Source organism: Ischnura elegans, chromosome 11 (genome assembly GCF_921293095.1).
Source record: "Ischnura elegans chromosome 11, ioIscEleg1.1, whole genome shotgun sequence".
In the NCBI taxonomy this organism is placed as follows: Eukaryota; Metazoa; Arthropoda; class Insecta; order Odonata; family Coenagrionidae; genus Ischnura; species Ischnura elegans.
In genome coordinates this window covers 52427783-52447614 of record NC_060256.1, presented here as the reverse complement: position 1 = coordinate 52447614, position 19832 = coordinate 52427783, and the positions used below count along the sequence as shown (strand labels likewise).

The following is a 19832-nucleotide window of genomic DNA, read 5'->3' as shown; positions in this document are numbered from 1 at the left end:
AGTTAATTAACCGATGCTCAAAAGAATTAAGACTTTCTAGTTCCTATTTCATTATTTTCGCCAGCCCCTGCGACATTTATCCCGCGGGTTGAGTGCCAGATCCAGTTGATTAAGCCCTATTTGGGATTCATTTCCTTGTTTTCAATGCGAGAGAGGAGAGAGATTTTCATGCATTTGTTAATGACACGGATTTTTTTGTCAGATAAAAATCAACCTGCCTTATGCAACAATCGGCTCGTACTTAATTTCGTTTATAAATTGCCGTTATTGATAAAGCTTGAAAAATAAGTATACCCCTATTTACGCTTTATTGTGAATTGACTGCTACACATAATGTCCTTTTCTAAATAATAGATGCTTGAATTTTATCCAAAGTAAAACATTTACGGATCGTTTGATTATAATGTCATTTATATAGAAACAAAGCTTATATTATTCAGCGTTATTCTGTGTACAGATGTTAAAGTAAATCCCTTCTAAAACAGAAATTAATTGAACACATCGATAGGTAACTAAAACCTGTGGTAGATCATATTCTCGGTAAGTAACTCGTACATTCGATAGTTTGTTTTTTGTGTTAGAAGTGTTGTTTTTTTCATCAAGGAATATAGTTTTGGCAAAGGTGTAATGTATTTGAAAGTTAATTGTGTAATTTTCGAAATAATTCTGAGATGGGGGGAAATGGCAGTCAATGACATATTTGGTAACCAAACAAACTTCCAAAATTTGGTAACTTCGAAAGATTTACTTTTTATACGCTCGTGGAACTCAAATCACTTGTTAATTGGTTTAACGGAGTTTATCTATCTCCTTGTAATTGTACTTGGCCTATTTCTATATGTACAACTGTTCTCTCTGCTGAATTATAAAAGAGCTAAAACAACTGAAGAAGGGAGAAAATATATTATCTTATGTACTAGATTTGGTAAAGTATTATGTGGAACTTCTTCTCGTTTTCAATCAAATGTCATATTTCTTGTCTCGTAAGCAAGAATAAAAATAGGGGGCACCCGGGTTTGAACCGGGGACCTCTCGATCTGCAGTCGAATGCTCTACCACTGAGCTATACCCCCACACCGTATGTTGATGTGTTTCTTACGTTCTTATCTCATGTTCTCATATGGCTTGTTGTCAGTTGCAATCTTATCTTCTTGTGATGTTATCGCGATCGGAGGTTCCCACAGAGTTTCCGTCCTCCTCGAGAATTAAATTTGTGCACTGGTGAAATAATGTGTGGTCTTTGGCAGGGAAGGATTACGTAAAACTTTAAAATGAAAAAAAAATGGAGCTCAATCGTGTAAACCTTAAAGCCGTGAATCTCGCATACCGTGAAAAAACATGGGAACAGCCGTGAATCTCTCCTACTTGATTTTTACACTACTGTTGACAGATCAAAATAAAAATCGATTTTTCGAACATGTTTCAAGGTCGACTCACGTGCAGACACTGTCCACGCACTGTCCACTGTGCATTGGAAGCACATATCGATGGCTAAGTTCTAACAACACGTATCTCAAAAATAGCAACTTTTCAGGAGAGCAAAAAAACGATTAATTTTTTTCTAATTGGGTAGTTTCCTTCACCAAAGAAAACGAAAGGCATTGATTGCGATTCGTTACCCACCATTAGTGTATTCATAATATACAAATTATTTTGTTTTAGAAATACCGGTTTAGACGAATGGCAATGGTCCATTTTTATCCTCATATGAAAACGGCTAGATTGGCGCCCACGCGATGCCGCTCCACGTGACGTCACAGGGACCTAGTTTCTATACGAGTAAATAAGAGTTAAACATCGTCTGAGATTACCAATGCATGCATGAGGCGCAGAGCTCAGGGAAACATGTCTTAATAATCACTTATTAAAACTGGCTAAGGTCGGAAAGTTTTCTTCATTTGATAAGGTATTAATAATCCTTATTTAAGCCAAGCGCTACCAGCCAGCAGGGTACTCAGCTACCCGCTAGCAGCCTGCGTCGTATCAGCTCAACTCGCCTCAAGGTCACCTCACAGGGCGGCAGCGGGAACGAGAAATACGTCACACGGAGAGATTTCCCGGCATTCATACTTACCCGTCGCGTTTTCGCGCGCTTGAAAATTTTCACTTTTCATTTAATCGCAAAAAATAGATATCGTCATTTAAAAATCTAAAGGCGTGAAATACGAACTCCAGGAGTAATAATCTTTCGATTTAGGCAATAAAAAAATAAGAGGAAACCACCCTATTGTACGCTAAAATTAAAAACAAAAAATTCATAAAACTGATAAAGAAGCTTACATTTGCCAACAAAGAGTTGCTTTTGCTTGAATTATATTTTTTAATGTCATTATATTTTGTATAAGATACCTATGTCAAACCGGCCAAATGTTGAGATACGTGTTGTTAGAACTTAGCCATCGATATATTGGTCCGTGTGCCATTACGGCACATTGACCTTAAGTCTGTGATTTGAAGACCGGTAACCGAAGTGTTCCTCAATTAAAGCGAAAAATCAGACACTTTTTCACTTCCCTGCCAACCTGGGGCCGTATTCTGTATTTCGTCGGTGCCGCACCGGTCGGTTTCCCTTTCAAGCCCACCGACTGGACATCAAACCGTACCGACAACGGATTCCGCACCGACGACGACACTTTCAGCGATTCTGTAAGGTCGTCGGTTTCAAACCAGTCGGTACGGTTCCCCTTCCTTCCCAAACAGGGAAAATCCGAATACATCCGAAGTTTCACGTGTCTCCACCAATGAAAGAAGGGTAAAAACAAGTGAAGACTCATTGGCACAGTTCGTTGTCATCATTCTCAATCTTTTTATTTGCGGAAATTACGACTTATTGCTAGATTAAGATAAACGATATTGGATAAGTTGTTAACAATGCTTATATAATGTGTGGTAGTAATGCTGTACCTACAGAATCGAAGGAAACAATATTACAACATCACAATAAAGTTTGTATGTGATGGAGATTGTTGTTGCTGGAATGAATTATTAAAACTATCCTTGAGATCGTAGTTTCTTTTTTTAAATATTGGTTCCGTATAATGCTATTTATTCATGATTTGGTAATATAGTTGTCATTAAGTAAGTTCCGTATAAATGTTATCAACGGAAGATTATGCCATTGGCACCGTAGCAGACGAAAATAGCATACCATGGAACGTGAACGTAGAATTCAAATGCAAATGTAATATTAGAGGAACAAGTTAGGAAATTGTTATAAAAATATGGAGCTGGGTGCAATTAAAAGAAGTGTAATGACGAGGAAGTAAATAAATTGTGATTGGGTGAAATACATATGCATAAGTTGCGCATTCCAAGTGAGAGAAAATGATAATATTGCGGTAAACCTCATACTTATTAACAAATATCTTCTTTTATCGTCAAGGGAATCAATGGCTGACGATGAAATGAAATATAGTTGCCCGTTACAAATGAAAGAAACTGATACCGTTGTGGCAAACTTCATACTTAAATAAAAAGATCTTATTTCTATGCCGAGAGAAACGCCAAATTGATGATTGAGTGAAATAACAGTCGCCTATTCAGAGTAATATAAAGTGATAACATTGCGGCAAAACTCATATTTAATCAAAAATATCTTTTTTATGTCAAAGGAGCAAAAAAATGATGACAGAGAGAAATAAAGCCTATTACAAGCGAGTGAAAGTGCGGTAACATATATGTTTATATAAATGAGAGAAAGTCATTATATGTTAGCAAACCTCATTTTTATTAACCATTATCTTATATTTCTGTCAAGGTAATTAATATAGATGATGACACAGTGAATTATAGAGGCGTATTCGAAGGGGCAGAAAAAGATAACATTGGAGAAAACCTCATTATTTACTCGGTGATAAGGTAAAAACAAAATAAAACGTACAATGCGCACCGGGGAATTCATGAAACCCACTAGTCGGTGGCCGTACCGACACCTCTTTGCTGTCGGTACGGCTACCGACGATCTCCCGTCCTCTCGTCGGTGCCGCACCGACCGGGTTCGTACAGAATCGCACGACTTCTTACCGGGAGTCGGTGTGACGTCGCACCCGACGAATCGGAGCCGCACCGATCGGTTTGGAGTTACAGAATACGGCCCCTGCTCTCTCCATTTCCCGTTCACTACCTTTAGCCGGCCCTGAATTTTGCTAACAATAGGTGACGTCATTAGAGATAGCACTTTCATTGCTGCGTTTGCATTCGCTGCGTCTGTTGCGTTTGTTACATTTTAAATTAACGTGCGGCCGATGATGGTTTCGTGATCAATATTTCTGTATAAAATGCCTTATCTAAAAACCGTGAATATGAGGAGATTTAGACCGTGAAAACCAGGAAAAAACGTGAATGTTATAATTTTGATAGATTGGGAACCCTGCAATGTAATTTTCGAATTAATTCTTATTCTATGTTCAATGTACTTACCGTTTACTATTTGATGTTATACTTTATTACCATCTATACGATTTGCAAAGACTCAGATAAGTTTTATCCTTCCTCTTCTTACTGAGAATGGGGGGTATGGTCGCTCCGCCCTCTGGACAAAGGGAAATCCCTTCCTACCGTGGTTGTGTAGAAACCCGTGGGTTAGTTAGAGGTGAGCTCATCCCTCACCAAAAGAGCCATTCTTTGGTTAGAATGGCTGATTGTACGAAACATTTGGCTTCTAAGTCCTACGACAGTTCTGAGCTGCCAAAAACTTTTTAAATGATTTTTATGAGATGTTACTCTTCCCCATGAATCTTTCACGGACCAGAAAAAGAAATTTCACTAATTTTGATTTTAGAAAATTTTGATCTTGACATCCGTAGCTAATGGTAATTCTCCATGTAAATTCTCGGCCGCAGAGAAATCTATGATTACGAAAAGATATAGGTGGAATTTTTTTAATAATCCTAGATATAAACGCCGATGTTTCCATGTATTATTTTTATATCACATTAATTGTTAAGAGAAATAACTCCCTCAATGAAAAGTTCATTAAAAATCTTCGGTTATAAATTTGGTCACCAAAATTGTTCAATGTCTTATGGTAGATGTAAGAATAAGATATGCATAAATATGTTTCGAAACGTTGGTTATTACTTATGGCTTGTTTTTTTCGGCCAAATTGCCTAGAAGTATTTGGTGTAGATAATGTTGAATGCGAAAAATAAAGAAAAAATTAGTTTTTAATTAAGTTTGAGATGCGGTAAATGCTATTTCTTTTCCAATTTTCTTTTTCTTTCAAATTATTTAAAATGCGCCAACCTACGCTTATGTGAACCTATTTTGCTTAATATTCAACTTATTGCGAATTCCAATTCTCAAAATTTCTGCTCTATTAGACTAGCTCAGGAATTGATGATCGCTTGTAATGAATATATTTTCAAAACTGTGGCTCTGAAGTTTTTTAAATTGTATTTTCAGGCATTTTGTGGGGAGCAGTTTTTGAAGAACTGGAAATGATCTCCACCATTTCCATCCGTCGCAGTTTTTGGGCGCCTCTAGTTCCTCAGTTGTTATCCATGCTTTCTGAGCACTTTCGTTTTTTTCAAATGATTTTCAAATACGCTAATCCTACTAAAGGCGAGCTTCGTGTGAAGATGGAAGATACCTGTTGGCTTATATGCCTTTGTGGAAATTCTGATACCCAGTGCTACTGTCTTCTATTGCCTGAACCTGGAAGTCAAGTTACTGGAAGTAAGAGTGAGTATGAAAAATTTCTTTCTCCAAAGTTTTATGGCAAAAGAGCGTTCTCTGCCTCCCTTATAAGAAAAATTAAGCATTTTCTAAACCTACTTAGATTTTTAATGCTTGCCGCATATCAGGAAAACTGTTTATATTTTATGTTATTGTTGTGGTTCTTTTTTAAGCAATGTCCAGTGGGTACTAATAAGTATCGTACTGTTAAAATACTGATGTAGTGTTTATCAATAAATCATTGTTGGGGCTTATAATATCTGGGCGTTTTGTGTGCTGTACAATTCGCTCTTCTCGACCTACCTGTATTCGCTAAAAACTGAGACGTTCCTGTCTTATGTATAAAATACTGTGACGCCCAATCTCACTCTTGTCGCCAAAAGCTTGCTAATAAAATATCATAAGCCCCTTAACCTCCTCGAGAGGTGCTAATATAAAACTTAAGCGTCCCTTAGACTTGTAAAATAATTCAGAATTTTATTTTCCTATTTCTACTGATTTATGTGAAGATCATTCCTTCGCTTGTTGGCGATATTTCCGTTTTGCTCTTTACTTTTATTAATTACTGTTTAGGAACAGGAATTTATAGCTAATTTTTAATCTGCAAATTATATTGCCAAAACAAAAATTAGTATGGGGCATCTAGGTTTAAACCGGGGACCTCTCAATCTGCAGTCGAATGCTCTACCACTGAGCTATACTGTCTAAACGGTGCGATGAAGACTGTTGCGATATATGGCATTGGCATATTCTTCATTGCTATCTTATCTTCTTGTAATGTCATCACGATTGGAGTTTCCTTCTGAATTGCAATCTTCCTCGGCATTTAAGATGACTCGGTGTTGAGAATTAAGGAGAGGAGGGTATAGAGCTTGTATTCTTGTACTGTATGCCTCGCGTGTACCGTACTCTTATACCGTACCTCAAGTTTACGCAGAGGAACAGCAATGACATGGCAGAATCAAGGGTTGCACCCGTGCATGTGTAATTTTTTTTAATAGCAATGTTTCCCCCAGCCTTCCTGCTGACGTATTCTGATGAAGAATGGCATCTTTTTTAAAAACATTTTCATTCTTATGTTGAGAGTGTCATCAAGAGAAATTTGGGATTTCCAAGACTCAATGCGGCGGTTTTAGGATAATTTTGTGATAAAAAGACGCTACTATGCACATATATTAGGTCGTTTTATTAGTGCCAAAGCGTGTCAAATAGGCCCTAAGTTAAAAACTAATTTGTTTTTTAATTCGTTAATTCAGGTAAATTTACCGGGAAGCATTACTAAGCGCTTCTTTTCAAAGTGGTTATCTCCAAAAATTTCAATTTTATCTAATGCTATGTTCGACCCAATGGCGGAGTGAGGGAATCCCCCCTCAATAGATCTGCCACTGTTTCCCGTTGAAAGCATTCTTGTAGTTTATATTTTTTGCCTCCGATTGCATAATGCTCGGAATATTTCGAAATCAATATATTTCTTTCGGCGGATGAGTAAAAGTAGTCACTATGAGATTGATTTCTTTGTTTAATCATTTTAGAAATGCATACAATCCGCAATTTTCATGCATATGTTTTGAAGAAATATACAATATATATTATATTACCGCCAGTAACGAAAAAAATAGGGGGCACCCGGGTTAGATTTTAATACTTACCGCACATCAGGAAAACTGTTTATATTTTACGTTATTGTTGTGGTTCTTTTTTCAAGCAAAGTCTTATGTGTACTATTAAATATGGTAATGTTAAAATGCTGAAGTAGTGTTTATCAATAAATCATTGTTGGGACTTAAAATATCTGGGCGTTTTGTGTACTGTGCAATTCGCTCTTCTCGACCTACCTGTATTTGCTGAAAACTGAGACGTTCTTGACTTATGTATACAATACTTTGACACCCATTCTCACGCATGTCGCCGAAAGCGTGCTAAAACAATATCATAAGCCCTTTAACCTCCTCGAGAGGTGTATATATAATACTTGAGCGTCCCTTAGACTTGTAAAATAATTCAGAATTTTATTTTTCAATTTCTACTGATAAATATGAAAATTATTCCTTCGCTTTTCGACGATATTTCCTTTTTGCTCTTTACTTTTATTAATTACTGTTTAGGAATTCGAATTTATAGCTTATTTAAATCGGCAAATTATATTGCCAAAACAAAAAGCAGCAGGGGGCACCCGGGTTTGAACCGGGGACCTCTCGATCTGCAGTCGAATGCTCTACCACTGAGCTATACCCCCACACGTTTTGACGTCGTTTCTTTCGTTGTTATCTCTTTTGGTTTTTTCTCAGTTGTCGTCATATCTCCCCGTGATGTTATCGCTATTGGTGGTTCCTACTGAGTGCCAATTCTCCTCGGAATTCTTAATTATCGCAGTACTGGTTAGGACTTTTGTAGATAAATATTGCCGAAAACTTAACGGAGCAATGCGAGATAAATTTTTAGTGATTTGCCCTCTGGTCAAATGGAAGTCTTGTCCCTCTCTGGTTTTGTGGAAACTTGTGGTTTAGTCCGGGTTGAACTCTTCCCTAACCAAGAAAGGCCATTCTCCGGTTTGAATCACTGAGAGAATGGAACACTAGGTTTCTAAGTTCTAAGACGGTACTGCCTATCCGAAGCTTGCGAGTTCGAAACCCGACTGTAGGTTGGCATGGGCGTGAGTAATCGTCTATAGTCATTTTTCGAAGAAACATCCCCTTAAAAAAGCCTCTCCATGGTGTTTTCGCGGTGAAGGAGATCATTTAATAAATGAAATGTGAACCTAAAGTAATCGGTAGAATACATAAGTTATAATTTCATTAAGTGACACTCCATTTTTCGGGCTCTATGAATTTGAAAGAAGGTCTTTTTGGAAGAGAAGTGACCTAAGTTACTAAATTGGAAAAATAGTGGGGGAGATATCAGGAAGAGATTGTCTGAAGGAGCATGGATGAGATAATGGTGAGGAAGAACTGGAACCAATTACCTCTGAAGTTAATTAACGGCGACCACTCAAGGCGTTGGGGGTCAAAGATTAAGTGCTGTTTGATCAGATAAACGAGGGTAGGGGAAACTAAGACGAATGAACGAAGAAGAAATGAGAAAAATGTGTTTACCTTTGGAGAAAGAAGCTTGGCAGTTCTATAGAGATAGGGAGAAAGGTATTATAATATCGTAGTTTGTTACTTACCCCGTGACTTCAATACCCCAAGAGTCTGTATGATATTGAGGATGTCTTATCTTAATTAAGTTTCACTAATTAAAATCTTCAGTCTCTGGCAAGGGACCAAGTGTCGGGCAGTATAATTTTTTGGCGTCTTTACAATTACTTGTTCATTATTAATCATTAATTTCTCTCTTTCTTAAAGCTAATTTTCGTACTCATACAGTTTAACTAGGTGACGTGCAAGCTCTAATAGATGTTTCGCATATCTGAATTCCCTGATGAAGTTATGGTAGTCAAGTATACTGCGTACTCTGTCTACATGCTGCGTATTCAATTTTCATTATATTTCTTTCGCTTATGCCTGTTTACAACGGGATGTATGTATGTATGTATACATATAAGTTTAAAAAAGTGTAATTATTTGAAATAATTGAATAAATTAATAGTTAGCGTGCATTTTGGCTATGGGCATGATTTTCTTGTTGCATTAAATTTTATTGACCTGTTTTTTTAATACTTTTTATTTTAATCCGTTGGTTACGGTGCTTCCGGCTATATAGTAAACCGTTGAGGACCATAATTTCTTCAAACCGATCTACTCCATTATTGTTATAGCATATACCTCATAACAATATATTTTCAAATAACCCTTTTGGTCATTAAGATGCTTTCTTTTCACAAAATTCACCACATTTTCTCCGAAATGATCAACTGCATCCACATATTTATGCTCGTTTTAGCATCAAGTACACTGAATTTTGCATTCATTGTTTTAGCATATTGAGATTATTGATGGAAACTATTAGTTTAAAAAATAAGTTAACTAGATAATAATATTATTTTTCCGAAACACCAATTGGAAACAAAAAACAATCGCAAAACATGCGTAATATTCGAGGATATGACCGAAAATGAACGAGTATTAAAATGAAATTCGGAGCGACTTAATATATCGCATTTTAAACAGTTTAATGACGAATAGTTTCACTACACTGTATCATTTTAGTGACTTGTAGGCACGTCAAAAAATATTTTACGGGGAAAATTTCGCATTAAAAGAACTGCACGGTCGCTTAGTTTGGTTATTCTACCGTTGCCTTTGACGATGTAGCTTAATTTAATTGCCTTGCTATGTCCACTGCGAGCCGTGTCGCCTTCTCCGATCTTACCAGTCGTAATTACTTCTGGTCACCCGTTGGTGCAATTCTGGGAGGCCGGCGACGGCGACTCAGTATTACCTGAGGAGCGCGCTACGGCGCCGGGATAGAAATCCAGCTGCGGAATTGGCCACCCCTGAAGAGGGCCCTTAGGGTCAACATTTCACGGTTTCCGTTGTAGCGTACTCGAAACGCTCTCCAATCGTCATTAGAGTCGGGTCCTCTTCTCGCATTCCGTTGACGCAACTAAGCCCACTTCTAGGATGCACTAGTGGGACGGCTTCTCTTGTCAGACGACACAATTACCTCCATGAATCTCTACCCTCTAGCCTTGAGGCTTCTTCCGTTGGCTGCTTGCGACTGCAATTTCCTCCGGTCACCCTTGTCTTCGCCTCTTACGTTAGTCCTCATGCTCACGAAACTGCTGTATTCAGTTCCCAGACGTTCGTGGGAGAAGGCGCTTAAATCGAATGGAATGTTTTGATGGAAAAAATCTATGATAGAGATCTTCAACCTTTTTTAATGCGAGGGCCAAAAATTAATTTCACTTCTTCCACCACACCAAATAAAATCCAAATAATTTCAAATCTTTGTTGGTAAAAAAATTCATTAAATGCTATTTTTGAAATTGTTCATTTTTGACTTGTGTTTCAATGCTTGGTTCGTGAAGAAATTTTTTCTTTAGTCTGTAGGGGCTCCAAGAAATTAGCCGGCGGGCCGCGGGTTGAAAACCTTTGAACTATGGGAATCTGTGGGAAGAATTTTTATTTATTTATTCAGCTCCATTCGGAAACCGAAAACAGCTCTACACGGCCTTTTACATCGGGGTTATAAACATGTTAACAGTTTAACATAAACAACCATGCCCTGGATATGGGTAACTTACCGAGGCGGGACTTGAACCCGCGACCTCGTGTTTAGCAGGCGAAGACTTAACCCCGCCGCCATCGGGGCCGGAAAATAATTATATCGAAATTGTATTTGTAGATCTATCATTATATCTGTGTGATTTGTCTATCATTATATATACTTTGTATTTATATTTTAAGCAGTGTCTCTTTGTATTTTTATTTAAAGCTATGTCGTGGACGCAGCATCACCAATTTACAGTAATACCTCTAGTAACTTCAAGCGAGTGACACGTCTTTTGTGTCATAATAAACCAATATCTATCATTGTCTTTAATTGCCGTAGCATCTGAAACAAAATCGATAATTTTCACCATTTATTATTGAGCACCGAAGCTGATGTGGTGATTGGAACTGAGAGTTGTTTGTCGAGTGAAATCGCAGATGCCGAGATATCTCTAACCTATAGGAGAGGGTATGAGGAGGGATGTTTATTGCTGTAAAAGAAGAGATTATAAGTAGAGCCGAGATTGATACAAAAGAAAATTTGTTATGTTCTATCTAATGCTAGAGAGAAATGATTTTTACATGCGCATATTACAGGCCACCTGACTGAAATGTAAGTACAGTTTTACGGTTTGAAAGACAGCATCAGCTTTTCAGGAATAAATTTAATGATTGTATTATTATAGTTGGTGTCATTTCAACTTACCATGGATAGATTCGAAGGCAAAGTTGTATGGTTATTTGATTTGCCGGCCTCGGTGGCGGCGGGGTAACGTCCTCGCCTGCCAAACAAGGGTCGCGGGTTCGAGTCCCGCCGGGGTAGGTTTCCCCTGCCCAGGGCATGGTTGTTCGTGTGCGTTTGATTATTAAATTTGTTGAATAATGTAAAATGGCCAACATGAGCTGTATTCGGTGGTTTGGGAATAAAATAAAAATAAAAATTATAATTATTGAAGTATTATAACAGTTAAAATAGGCTCACAATGAAAATTTTGAAGATTACCCCGTCCTGTCCACCCTCCCAACTTGTATTTCCTTCTTCAATATACATTATGCCCTTTTTCTTTCCATTCTTAACAAATTCTTTTCTCTTCCTTCCTCTCCCCCGATTAATGATTGCTCTTTCGTTTAAAAATGTCATCGAAATATATACGTCCGATTGCCCTCGCGTTCGAAGTTGTCAACGACCTTGAGGTCGGTATGAAGCATGAGATGTTATCAATAAACCAGGAATGGCAATCGAAACTATACGAAATACAAAACCAGTAAAATTTCAATAGTTTCGATCCCAGGAGCGGAATGTAGAAGCGAAACGAAATGGATTTAAACCCGGGGAGCTAAACTCAGGGCCGAAACGAAATCGGAGTCAAAACTATTTCGGGTCGAAACTAAAGCAGAACTCCGGGACGAAAGGAAACGCAGATAATGAGATTCGCACTGGACGGACCACGTGCATCACCTTCGAACAGTTTAGTTTCGACCCGTGCACCGAGTACGAAGTATGGTCGAATCAAGTAGAGGTTCGGCCTACCGCCATTAGATGTATGGGAGACTTATATTTTTACCTCTAGGAGGAGAACGGAGAACGCCAACCGGCCATTCGATTATTAAGCTCAATGTTTTAACCTCTCTACACGTGTGTCAACCTTAATGGGTCGAAACTATTCCCTCTTATCCCCCTCCACTCAACTTCTGAGATCGAAACTTAACTATGAGCAGCGGAGTTTCGTTTAATTTAGTTTCGTTCCTGGGAGTAAAGTTTCGTTCTTGTGGAAACTAAACTCCTTGGTGATTTTAATTTCGTGCGGGAACGAAACTAAGCCTTGAACTTGTATTTTCGTTTCCCTCCGGGTGAGAACTGGAAAGACCAGCATAAGTTAAAGGGAATTGGGTATTTTACCTGCTTCAATTCCAGTAATACCCGTTTCAGGTAGGTTTGCATGGAGCATTTGCCAATAAACTCTAACCGCGTCCCCTACCAACTTAGACTACTTTCTTCAATTTACGCACTAAGGCAAATTCTCTACATATTTTTTCTTCTCACTGTCGCTCGCTAGGGGGCCTCTGCCCCCTCAGATTACGCCCAACGAAGTCTGTGGATTTTTTATAATCAACTCTGCCGGTTATTAAAATTTTTTTGACCCTATGACGCAACTCCGTATTTTCCTCCGTTGTTGAGGTAATAATGAACGAAATAGTGAAATTGCACGATTGGGTCAAAATTAAAAGTGCACCGATCAGTCTGAAACTTAGTTTCTCGTCGTATCACGTGGTCTAGATGGGAAAAATGACATTTTTGAAAAATCGATTTTTTGAATGCAATGTTTTGAGGCGTTACTCGATGGAACTCCTTCGTGACTCTCAGGAAAGCAGACTTCACGCTTTCGCTAGTTTCAGAATAATTTATTGACTCGCGGCAGTTAGCAACACAGTCAAGCTAGAACAAAAATGTTTCTACAATTTTTCCTAGGGTTTCAGACGATTTTAGAGGGGGTCAATTCTATGACTGTCTTATCTTGTTTGCTTCACCCCAAACATTGGTATGCATAAGTGAGTAGTCGGATATGGGATTTATAGTGTATGTTTAAAGCGAATTCTATTCCTTCCACTCCCTCGATTACCCACCATTCTTCCCTCTAACACTGTTTTATGTATCCCCTCCCCACTCAGTACTGAGTCCATTGCCTTGAGGTATAAGACTGTCCATCCATTTTCCAGTCAATGTGCTGTAGTGACTTGATGAAAAAAGTTCGATGCACCGTCTGTTAAGACCGTTTCACGCGACCTTGCTATTCTTTCGATTCTTGCACAATATGACGTGTGTATGAAGGCTCAGTCAAAATTGCGTCGTTCAAAGCGGTGAATTGCTAGTGCACATGCGAGAATACATGGATGTGAGATGGCAGGATGCCCCTGTTCTAATTTCGTTCATGCATTCGCGCAATTCCACGCCATTTTAGAAATTAATGCAGTTCTAAACTGGGCAATTCCGTGCCCCGTATAAAACGGCCTTTAGATGCATAGACGTTTTAACCAACGTGAGAAAATATCAACTGATTTCCTTGGCTTAAAAATGGGTGGAGCTTCTAATTTGCTAAAGTGAAATTTAGTTTTTGTATTTCCTTAAGCCATTTAAAATTGGAATTGAATGTCCGAAACCGGTATCTCGGTTGGCCAGCGAGCCATCATATATCTGATCTGACTCCTTGTGACTTTTGGCAGTTTCCAACAATGAAATACATTTTGCGTGGCCACACATTCACCAGACGTGCTGATATTGCTTCAGCGATTTTCTAGTCGCCTAAATCAGTGTTTCCCAAAGTTTTTCAAGACACCGCCCCCTTGGATTTATAAACCTATACTCAACGCCTCCTAATCGGTAAATGAAATAATATAATAAGTAGATAAAATCGTTTCAGGCTTGATTTAGTGGAATATTGCTACATCCATGATAAAAACAAAAATGGTAAGTTCCACACTAGTTGGTAGTTAAGTATTAAATTAAATAGTGTGGAAATTACCATTGGTGATTTTAACATGGATAATAAGTAGAATCATAGACTAAATTACCTAATGAGTAACATTGTAATAATCGACTTAAAAACAACGACAAATCGAATATTTATTTGTAATTCAATATGTGTATAGTTTTCATAGCACATTTACTCAAAAGACTTAATACACAATAAAAGGAACTTAGGTGGGAATATACTTTTAGCATAAAAATGAATTGCTCCCCTGCCGACCACTTGGCTCTGTTCGCCTCTATTGACTAGAGCACCGCCCATCATTGGGCGGTACACATTGGGAACCACTGGCCTAAACAGACTCCTTAAGAAGCCTTCGCCTTGGCCATGGAATCACGGCGTCGACGTTGTGAAAAATGTGAACGTCTGCAGGGAAATTGCGTCGAGAAGTGACACCAGTTTTATAGTTTTCGGGTGAATAGTCAGCTAGAAAAAAGATAATGAGAAGTTTTAGAACTTGAATGTACCTCGTGAAAGTGTCTTTTACCTTTTTCTGCACCTTTCCGGAAGAAAAAAAGGCTCGATTGACTTGCGATCTAGCTGCCGCAGCTGGAAGGTAAAATGAGACCCTCATTAACACTTGGAGGGAATGAATGTTAAGTGCACGTTTTCGAAGTCACCTGAAAATTCCGCCTCACGAAACGCTTTGCTACCTGCTCGCAGCTTTTCCGAGGTTTTCCCCTCGTCTGATTGGATGCTTTCCGAATCCTCGTATTTCCGTCCCGCCGCGCTGCTATAGAAACCGGAGGCTCAGTGAGGAGATGCATTTGATATAAATCCCCTTCGATTCCATTTCGAGAGGGATGAATTGGAATGTTTTAATCAACGGGACCTGCTTTTCCTGCCCAGGAGAGATGCGGTTCCGAGTCCCGTTCGAAGCATGCGTCGTTCCAACACGTCCCTTGGTGTATTTTGGCTTCGTCGGCGGACTCATTTTGGGTAAATGATGGAAGTTGGAAGGGGAATGAATCTAAGTGAGGTGAACTTTGGGCAGAAAGCCAACCGTAAACTAATCGCGTTGATGTTTATACCGCTGTATTTTGTCATGGTCGAGTTGGGCATTGCGGTTTTTGTGCCTGGTTAAACTGTCTGAATAAATACGACGCTATCACGAATCTTGCGCTGGCTAAAGGAAGCGAATTTAGCTCGTTGACTTCTATCTCTGCTGTTTTTTACTTCAGTTTATTCTTTGATTCTCTAGGGAGCAATTTAATAATGCAATAATTCAGTGATTCAATCTGAAGGATGAATGGGATAGGTAAAGGTAAAGCTCATCCCGAAGCTTGGCTGGTGAATATCAAGCATTCAAGTTTGGATGGGGTCAGTTTTTTTCCCTAAACCACTTCGCTCATCGAGGATTATTGATATAGACGTGCCCGAAGCCTTCACCCGGGATTTGAAACTGAGACTGTTAGCTGAGCCGCCATATACTTTACCCAACAAGTTACCACGGTCGCCAATTTAGCTGTAACTATTGACCGATGCACCAGTAACCACGCCACTGTTAAATAATTAATCATCATCATCACTGATCAACAATCCTAAGATTAACTCTTGGTTTACTTTGTGGTATTCCATTGTAAGTTTTTCCTGGATATACACAATCACATATACCACTTATTTTTTATCAGAGCGCGACCCGGGTTTCAATGAATTATCATCATCTTCAGGCGCTAACTATGATTTGTTTGTTTAGGAAGCTTAAAAAAAATCATAATGAGCGCCTAATTTTTTTTGTAGGATTGAAAATTTTTATTTTATCCTTATTAATTTAATGTATAAAAAGTAGTATAAAACTAATAAAGAATTTTCTTTATCTTATGCTTTCAAAACATATGCTTCTTAAAGCTTATTAGTTTAATTCATAATATTATCTCAAATTTTCATAATTATAGGGTGTAGGATGTAAAACGAAAAATATACTACAGTTAATACCTGGCCCGTAAGAATATAAGGGCCTTCAACTGGTCGAGCCCCAATTCATGTTAATAGTACGACAGTACTTACTATTGATCAATATAGTATTTGATTAATTGGATAAAATTGTAGCCCTCGGAATTTACTTTGGTATAAAGGTATAATAAATAAAATTGCAATAGATATTACTGAAGCAATTACTCCTCCCAACTTATTTGGAATAGAACGTAAAATAGCATAAGCAAATAAAAAATATCATTCGGGTTGAATATGAACTGGGGCTACTAGAGCATTAGCTGGGATAAAATTATCAGGATCTCCTAGTATATAGGGATTAATTAAAGATAAGAGGACTAAAGATACAATTAGTACTATAAATCCTACTACGTCCTTCCATGAAAAATATGGGTGAAAGGGGATCTTATCTCTAAGGGGATCTTATATCTATCTATCTATCATTGAAACCCGGGTCGCGCTCTGATAAAAAATAAGTGGTATAAGTAGTTGTGTATATCCAGGAAAAACTTCTAATCCTAAGATTGGTTTGACGCAGCTCTCCTCCTAATTCTCCTATCAGCTAATCTTTTCACACCTACACACCTTCAACCGTTTCTCCTTTTCTGCTCTTGCCGTCTACTTGTCTCTCTATTATTGTCTTTATCGGGCCATTATGTCTCAAGATTAGGCCTTTTGACAAATCAGTCCCCATATTGAATTATTAGCCGATGAAATTAAAGATATATACTTCTACTATCTTTTTGAATCTCTACACTGTGTTATGGCTTAGAAGTAATAAAGACAAGAGAAAAGTACATTTATTACTGCAATTTGATTTATAGTTCATAAAGAAAAAGTAGTTCCATCGTCTAGTTGTTTCTTACTATTTTGCTCGTAGGGATGAATAAGGGCATCAGGTTGGCAATCGATATTTAACGACAGTAGTGACATTATGCAAAGAGAAGTATAGTGTGTGGACTGGGATGGTGGCCTGTAAACGCTCAGAGAGTTGGGTATTCTAAATTGAAGAGGTAAGAGAAGGAGTATTTATGCCATAAAATATTTGACATTAAGCGATATTTTCATTTGGATAACAGGATATATTGATAAAAAAATAACTTCAAATAGGCCATAGAAAGTTGCCTAAGTGGGTCGAGCAATTGGATACTAACTGAAGGACCCCAGGATCGAATTCGGAGTGAAATACTGAAAATTCCGGAAGAGCGAGGTGGCACAGGGAAAAGAACTTGCATCCTTGCCCTGAATCTGCGGTACTCACGGGGCTTTGGCTTAGTCAGGGGTGAGCTTTACCCTAAAATATGCAAACCAACCTTCGGGTGGAATCGCTGAATGAGCTTCACTTAAACTTATAATTTGAATGAGTAAGTAATTCGTAGATAAATAACATAAAACGGACCAGTAGAAGGGAGGTATGCGTCCTCTAAATCTCAATTTGCATACGTTGCACTTATTTAGAAATGGAATTCACTTGATTGTGGCTTAGTGACTGCGGACTGTGGTTAGTGGCGAATCTACCGATTCGATCGATGGATTTTTCTTCCTCATAGGAAAATCCACTAGGATTGGTAGAATATTAATTGCGTTTCGCTTGGTTTCGCTGTTAGTAGGGCCCGCCCGCCTTTGTGACGGTGCGGGATTCCTCTTCTTTTCTCTTCCTTCCCTATCCCCTCCCCGGAGGCGTCGTCGGGCTCTCATCGCGGCGGCGCCTCCTTCCTTGTTCCTTTCCGTCCTTCCCCTTCTGGGTGCAGAGGAGAAAAGCTAGCGCTTACAGTCCCTGCCCCAGGAGTGTGTCCCCGCGAGCCCGCCCTAGGGTTTCGTTTCCACTGTGGTTAGTGGCGAGCTTTACCTTCACCTATCCAAACCAACGTTCGGGTTGAATTTTTGTGTGAGTATTAAATGAGTGTGTGTATTAAATATTAATTTGATGATTGCAGTATTGAAAAAATATCTTTCCGAGAGAGGCTGATATCGCTGCTATTACTTTTCGAGCCTTAAGCCTTCCAGCCGTGGTAGCATGGCCCTTGATGTTCCATCCACAAGCGAAGCGAACCTAACCTTTTTTCGTCACGGGCATTGCCTCTCCATACGGTGCAATGCTCATAGAGCACAACCTCCATCCAAGCATAAACTAGCCATCTCATTTTCTGGCCGCGCTTCCCTATGGCTTACTGGCATTTTGTTGACGTTAATGTTATGACGTGGCCGCGCGGAAACTCACCGAGCGAGCTCGTGATTTTCGGGGTACCTGGCGCTGGTGAAGAAATATAGTTTCTGCCCTTTATCCTTTAATCGGAATCCGATCATGGAATGGCTTTTTAGATGCCGGAGCTTAGACTGGAATATGTCGTCATAAAAGCAAGCGGCGAAGTAGTAGAGCGTGGACGATGAATTATAGCTGTATGGAGAGGAATTAGGTTGCACAGCATCACGGTACATTCTCAAGGAAAATATTGCTGCAAAAATAATGCACTGGCGCGCTTAAAAATATTTCAAATTTTGAATTTGTGATTACTAATTAGTATCCGGTAGACCTTATGGTACCGAGTAGTGATGGAAAAATCGATTTCCATTGAAATCGAAAATCGAATTTTAATAGTCAAAGGTGAAGAAATCGAGGTAGAGCCATGGTTTTCGAGTCTCGATCCAAACTCAGTTTTTCAACTTTGATATTGACCGTTGAAGTTGATCTCAGCGGCGTCACTACGGGCTTTAGTGCATTATATGTTGTACATATATTTAAAAACTTTAATTATGTGTTGCATAGAGTTTTCGTGTAAAAGAAAGTGGTCCAAAATCAGCTTTAATTTGTCGAGCGTTTCTCTTTCCGCTGAAGTAGCTTTACCCTTTAGTTTGGAACTATGTATTTTTATATAATCTATTCCTTTTAGTTTTTTTCTAATTGAAATTCGCCATTTTAAGAAGCTTTTGCGCCGTATTTGGTGCTGACAATAAATTTAAAATATACATAAATGTATGAAATCGTCATCATCATCATAAGTCAACAATCCTAAGATTGGTTTGACGTAGCTCTCCATTCCTCTCTTCTATCCGCTAGCCTTTTCATAACGACGTATTTCTTCTCTATTACGTCCTTTATAGCCTGCCCTATTCAACTCATTCGGGACCGTACCTTGCCCTTCTTCCCTTCCACCAGTCCTACTAGGACAGATTTCATTAGGCCATCAAGCCTCAGAATGTGGCCTAATAAGTTGTTCTCCCGTTTTCTCCTTATCGTTTTTAAAGACTTCTGTTTTCCTCCTTTCTTAATAGCACTTCCTCCTTACTTACTCGGTCGATTAATTTTATCTTCATCATTCTTCGTTTGTACGACATTCCGAATACTTCCACTCTTGCCATATCTGCGCCTGTGTACGTTTACGTCTCGCTCCCATACAGAAATATGCTCAATATGTATGACGAATTGTTTCTTTGCATGTATTCTGAGCAGTAAGAAGAGTCTTCTTCTTGTAGAAAGCCCTCTTCGCCTGAGCTAATATACAGTCTATTTCTTTTTTGCTTCGTCCATCCCTCGTAATTCGGC

At 38.7% G+C, this 19832-nt stretch overlaps 2 non-coding genes across 2 annotated transcripts; both read right to left on the bottom strand.

Moving 5' to 3' along the window:
• Positions 1–1001: 1001 nt before the first annotated feature.
• Positions 1002–1073, bottom strand: Trnac-gca. Its single transcript has one exon. It is a non-coding gene; the product is annotated as a tRNA-Cys (tRNA).
• A 6767-nt stretch (positions 1074–7840) lies between these two features.
• Trnac-gca lies at positions 7841–7912 on the bottom strand. The gene has a single exon. It is a non-coding gene; the product is annotated as a tRNA-Cys (tRNA).
• Positions 7913–19832: the final 11920 nt, after the last annotated feature.